This window comes from Anas platyrhynchos, chromosome Z (assembly GCF_047663525.1).
Source record: "Anas platyrhynchos isolate ZD024472 breed Pekin duck chromosome Z, IASCAAS_PekinDuck_T2T, whole genome shotgun sequence".
Lineage (NCBI taxonomy): Eukaryota > Metazoa > Chordata > Aves > Anseriformes > Anatidae > Anas > Anas platyrhynchos.
The window spans coordinates 35,233,576-35,239,575 of record NC_092621.1 but is presented as its reverse complement, the minus strand read 5'-3'; positions in this window follow the sequence as shown (position 1 = coordinate 35,239,575).

The window sequence follows — 6,000 nt, the reverse complement described above, 5'->3', positions numbered from 1 at the left end:
TATACACACTTACTGGATACTCTTGGAGTATGTTGGCTACATAATAAAAAGCAAGTAATGAAAAGAAAAAAAAAAAAAAGAATTTGCAGGTGGTCCATTTTATTGGACTGAAAACAAAGGGCAAGCATTTGAGATTCACAATTCCTTAAGAGCTAGGGAGGAGGGCAAGTTGGGGCAGCAGAAATGAGAGCGTGGTTCTGATTCAGGTTTCATAATTATATTCAGAGACAGAGATCAAAGCAGGAGCTGAGCAGGAAACAGCAGAGGGGAAAGTCAGGTGTAGATATCACACCCTGCTCCATCACCATCATCAGCCAAAATCTGGGAGTCAATCCAGTGTGGTGAACGAATGTGTTTGTTTAAAATAATTGCCTTGACTGAAGCTCATTATTGTTTTCTTCAGACGATTTTAGTTCAGCTACTGCCAGCTTATTTCTGATGGTGCAGTTAGCCAGGCTAAAACAGTTGCCATCATTAACACTATAAATATCCTGGAGTTTTTTTCAGCTTTTACTCAGTCTTTACCAGTAAAAGTGGTGCAGAAATGGGAAAAAAGTGGACCCGAAGTCAATGAAGACATAACTCCATCTTCCAGAATATCCTAGCAGATAGCAAAAATACCATACAGAGGTTTCAGCAAATTGACTCAGAGTGAAGCATCAGCCTGTAGGAATTCAATAACTATGGGGAGGGTCTTTTTTTTTTTTTTTTTTTACCTATCCAACATTGTGTAGTATGTTGGATTAAGATGCCATTTTGGCAACATAATAGTGAAATAGATCAGTTTTGCATACCTGCAATTTTCTAATTGGTAAGAAATCTATCAAAAGAACACTGTGGTTGCATTCCAGACTTAACAAGTATCAGTGCAAAGACTACTAGTTTTCCTAGTCTTCATTCTAACCTACGCTGTTTTTTCCATGGGGTGTTTGCCCTACCAAATGCAGTGGGTGGACATGTCTAAGTAAATGCGTTGTTTCTATCTTGGAAGATTAAATGCAAAATTTTGACTTTGTATTGGTTGAAAACGCAGCAAAAACTATTGAACTTTGGCATCCACAATTTTTAAATCCCATCCTCAGATATATAAGCATATTAAATATATATATTTCAAACATCCAAATTTGAACAACTTAGTTTTATTTGCTTTGGTGTCACATTAGTTTTTACATTAACTTTTATATTAATTAAATTTATATTTAATAATATATTAAATATAATAATATATTAAATATATTTATATTAATTTTATATTAACTACATTAAATCTGAATTTGTGATCCTGGCACCAGACAAGTGAGTAGGTCATTTGCTGGGAAGGAGCAAATAACTGGTTTAGGGATACTATCTGACCTGCGCTATCTGTTTTGAAGCTAACCTGCTCAGGCAAAAGTCCCAGCTAAAGACTACAGACTTAGCGAAGCCTCTGCTTTGGTTCTCCCCATTAAGGTTTCCTTCATGAAGACAGCTATCCAGAAACTCTTTCTATGGGTTCACAAGGGGTTTTGAACAAACCCAAAAGACTGTGAGAACACAGCAGCTGCTCTTTGAAGAGGAAGCAGGGGTAGTAGTCACTGCATTGAAGAAAGTATGATGAATGATACGAAGAGAAAGCCCAGACAAAATCAGAGAAAGTCTGACAGTGAATGCAAGAGAAGAATATTTAAAGATAGGTAGTATTTAGCTTATAGAATAGGGTAATTTTATGAATGATCAGAGCATGGGTAATCACATTTTCTCACATACAAGTTTCAATCTTGATCTTATAAGAACATAAAACTTTCAGAATCTTTTGTGAATGGTCTTAGAGCAGGTTTCATTCCCATTCCACTTTTAAGCACAGTCCATACAAAGCTGTAGAGTCCAAACTGAACCCTTCAAGGGAACCTGGTTCTGCTCACACATTAATTACAGAAATACAGAGATCTTGTTTGAGTTTTCCTCCTTGGCTTCCCTAAAGCCAGAGCTATTCTGAAATGCTTCTTCCTGCTCAGTCTGTTCCTCAGATTTTCTCCCTTTCTTTCTGCCATTCGTGGCAGGTAGTCCACAACAATTATGAAAAGGACAAAGGAGTCATTTGGTTCATTATGTCAAAAGGTGCATTTCTCATCCATCACTGGGAGCAACGTCTACTGTTTGGAGAATAATGTCAGACATGCAACTACGTAATTGTACCAGAGGAAGAGCAGCAGCCAGGAGGCAGGTTACTGTTTATTGAAAGTAATCTGGCACTGACACCCGTCAGGAACCAAGTTTGGTCTCCTGAGAGGAGAGTTACCTGAGAGCTGTATCAGTTTGCCTGGACTTTCGCCAGCTCCTGTGCCAGCTGAAGATTTTTCCTGCTGGCAGCTCTCCAAAAATGAGCATACAGTATGCCTAGTAGTCAGTTGACTCACTTATCTTTCTCTTTGGTGTAAATATATAAATCACAACACAAATAGTTGCTTCAAGTCATTCCAAAATACATGCTGAATTGTATTTAAACTGTCCAGTTTTTGAATACAGAGCCAGCTATCTATTTGAGTACCTATGACCCAGAACTTTGGTGTCCAACAGATAGAACAACATATAAAATTATTCATGTTCATTAACAAAATGATATAACTCAAACTACATACAGAATAGAATACTGAAAGTTATTGTCTAGGATCATTGTGGCCTCATCTCTGAAGATATTTATTCTATAATTTTTCCAACCAGTAAGTTCCAGGCTTGAAAAGTATTGTTGTGATAAACTTTTAATTTCTTCTTTCCTGTTACTTCAAGAAAAGACATGCCAAGTTCTAGGACACTGACCTTGTTCTTTCTTTCTTGTTCTTTTTTTTTTTTTTTCCTGCATAAGAAAAAATTGTGTACATTTCAGTAATCACTCCTGAATCCAAATAAAATTTCCTAAAGGAAATTCCTATCACATATAACAGATGTATCACAGAATCACAGAATCACAGAATTTCTAGGTTGGAAGAGACCTCAAGATCATCAAGTCCAACCTCTGACCTAACACTAACAGTCCTCACTAAACCGTATCCCTAAGCTCTACATCTAAACGTCTTTTAAAGACTTCCAGGGATGGTGACTCCACCACTTCCCTGGGCATCCTGTTCCAATGTCTAACAACCCTTTTGGTAAAGAAGTTCTTCCTAACATCCAACCTAAAACTCCCCTGGTGCAACTTAAGCCTGGTGCAACTCGTCCTGTCACCAGGCACGTGGGAGAACAGACCAACCCCCACCTCGCTACAGCCTCCTTTGAGGTATCTGTAGAGAGCAATAAGGTCGCCCCTGAACCTCCTTTTCTCCAGGCTGAACAAACCCAGCTCCCTCAGCCGCTCCTCGTAGGACTTGCTCTCCAGGCCCCTCACCAGCTTCGTTGCCCTTCTCTGGAACCGCTCAAGCACCTCGATGTCCTTCTTGTAGCGAGGGGCCCAAAACTGAACACAGTTCTAGAGGTGCGGCCTCACCAGAGCCAAGTACAGGGGGACAATCACCTCCCTAGCCCTGCTGGTCACACTGTTTCTGATACAAGCCAGGATGCTGTTGGCCTTCTTGGCCACCTGAGCACACTGCTGGCTCATATTCAGCCGACTGTCCACCATCACTCCCAGGTCCTTCTCTGCCTGGCAGCTCTCCAACCACTCATCTCCCAGCCTGTAGCTCTGCTTGGGGTTATTGCGCACCAGGTGCAGGACCCGGCACTTGGCCTTGTTGAACTTCATGCAGTTGACCTCAGCCCATCGGTGCAGCCTATCCAGTAGGAAGGCTCCTGCAGAGCCTTCCTACCCTCAAGCAGATCGACACACATGCACCTAACTTGGTGTCATCTGCAAACTTACTGAGGGTGCTCTCAATCCCCTCATCCAGATCATCGATGAAGATATTAAAGAGGACCGGCCCCAGCACCGAGCCCTGGGGAACGCCACTAGTGGCTGGCCTCCAACTGTACTTGACTCCATTCACCACGACTCTCTCTTCTACGTGCACAGTTGTACTGGGTCTGGCTGGAGTGTTAACTTTCCCTGCCCACACAGTGCTGTGCTCTGCACTTGTAGCTGGAACAGCAGTGTTATCACACCAGTGTTGTGTTTACTGCTGAGCAGTGCTGGCACAGCATCGGGCCTCTCTCTAACCCTCCTGGGGGGTGGGCAAAAAGTGAGAAGAGAAACATCACCAGGGCAGCTGACCTAAACCAGCCAAAGGGATATTCCATACCATGTGATGGAATAAAAGGTGAAAACAGGAAGAAGAGGGGAGGGGTGGGCTCTCGTTGTGAAAACGTTGGTCCTCCTCCCGAACACCGGTTACATGTGTTGAGGCCCTGCTTCAAGGACGTGGTCGATCATCACTCATTTGTGGGAAGCAGAGAGTAATTTCTTTCCTCTGCACTTCCACATAGCCTTCATTTGTTTTATTTGTTTGTTTTCCTCCTTTTTTTTCCTTTCCCCCTCCCTTTTCCCCTTTCCCTTTCTTTTTCCCTTTAGTTAAATTGTTTAGTTCATAATAATCTTTCTTTAATTATTATTATTATTATTATTATTATTTCACTTTAATTAAATTATCCTTATCTCAACCCGTGAGTCGTTCTTTGCTTTACTTCTTCCCCTCCTCATCTAAGGAGGGGGAGTGAGAGAGCGGTTGTGGTGTTTAGCTGCCCAGCATGGTAAAACCACCACAACAGTTAATGCAGAAACTTAAAGGATGACAGCGAAATGTAATCCTGTAAAATTCATAATCACAATTATTGAAGGGCTTATAAAATGTGCAACAAGAGCACAGTTTTCAAAAGGTAGTAATTTCATGATACATCCTTACTAAACCTAATTTTTAAAGAGGTTATGCAACTTGCAGTATCCAACAGATAATGGGACATGTACCTACATTTATTACTAATATTTTGATTAAATATTGCTTGCAAGAAATACATGCACTTTCTTCATTATCCCTTGCAGCTGTGTAAACTGTAGCAAAATCAGTGTAAACTAAGTGTAAGAGATACATTTTTGGGACCCGGAGAATTCATGCAAGCCCAAGATCCATCTGGTGAAGGTGTCAACCTACTGCTGCTGAGGAGATTGTGCCAAATATGCATTTATTCTCACAAAAAACACTCTGGAGCATTATTGTGAACATTCAATCCAGCCAGCTGGTGAGAATAAGCTGAGTCTGGATTGCACCGCTCAGTGGCAAGTGAATGAAATGGGCATCCAGATCCTAGCACCTATTCAGAATCCACGAAGACCTACAGGATTGACAGTAATGCTTTTGTTCTTGGTAGAAATTACCTCAATTTGTGCTTTCAGAATCAAACAACATTGAATTCAGAGAACCTAAAGCCTGTCAACAACCCACATATTTGACAACCAAATCTTGGGAATGTCATGTATCTCTAGCCTTTACCTCTGCTCTCATTTGGCTTTCACCTGACTTATCATACATTTCTGCTGTTCATTGAACTCAAGTGTTTCTCAGAGTTTCTGTTTTTGTTTTCATGTTCTTTTCCCTGTGAATGTCAGAATTATGCCTTTTCTCTAATAAATGGTACATTTGAATCACTCAGACAGAATAGTTGCTCTTCTTTTCAGGTTCACTGGCAGTGGCAGAAAGGGACAGTATGTCTTGCCACCGTTTACTTTTGCAGATGTTTTCTCCTGGCCTCTATGGTTTTAGTCCTTGTTTCTCTCACTAACTGAAATTCCCAATGAACCTTTTATTAGTGTCCCAAAAATACCATTTTTCCTCACAGTCTTTCAATCCTTCATCACTACTAAATCATCCAAACCATTGGATTAATTTAACAGTTGTACTAACAGACAGGATAAAGCAGGGAAATCCCTTCTTCTGCCACATGGCTATTACAGCAGTAACATATATACAAAAAAAAAAAAAAAAAAAAAAAAAAAAAGAGAGAGAGAGAAGAAAGAAAGACAAGAAACAGAGAAAGAAATAAAGAGAAGGAAGAAGGAAGGAAGGAAGGAAGGAAGGAAGGAAGGCAGGAAGGCAGGAA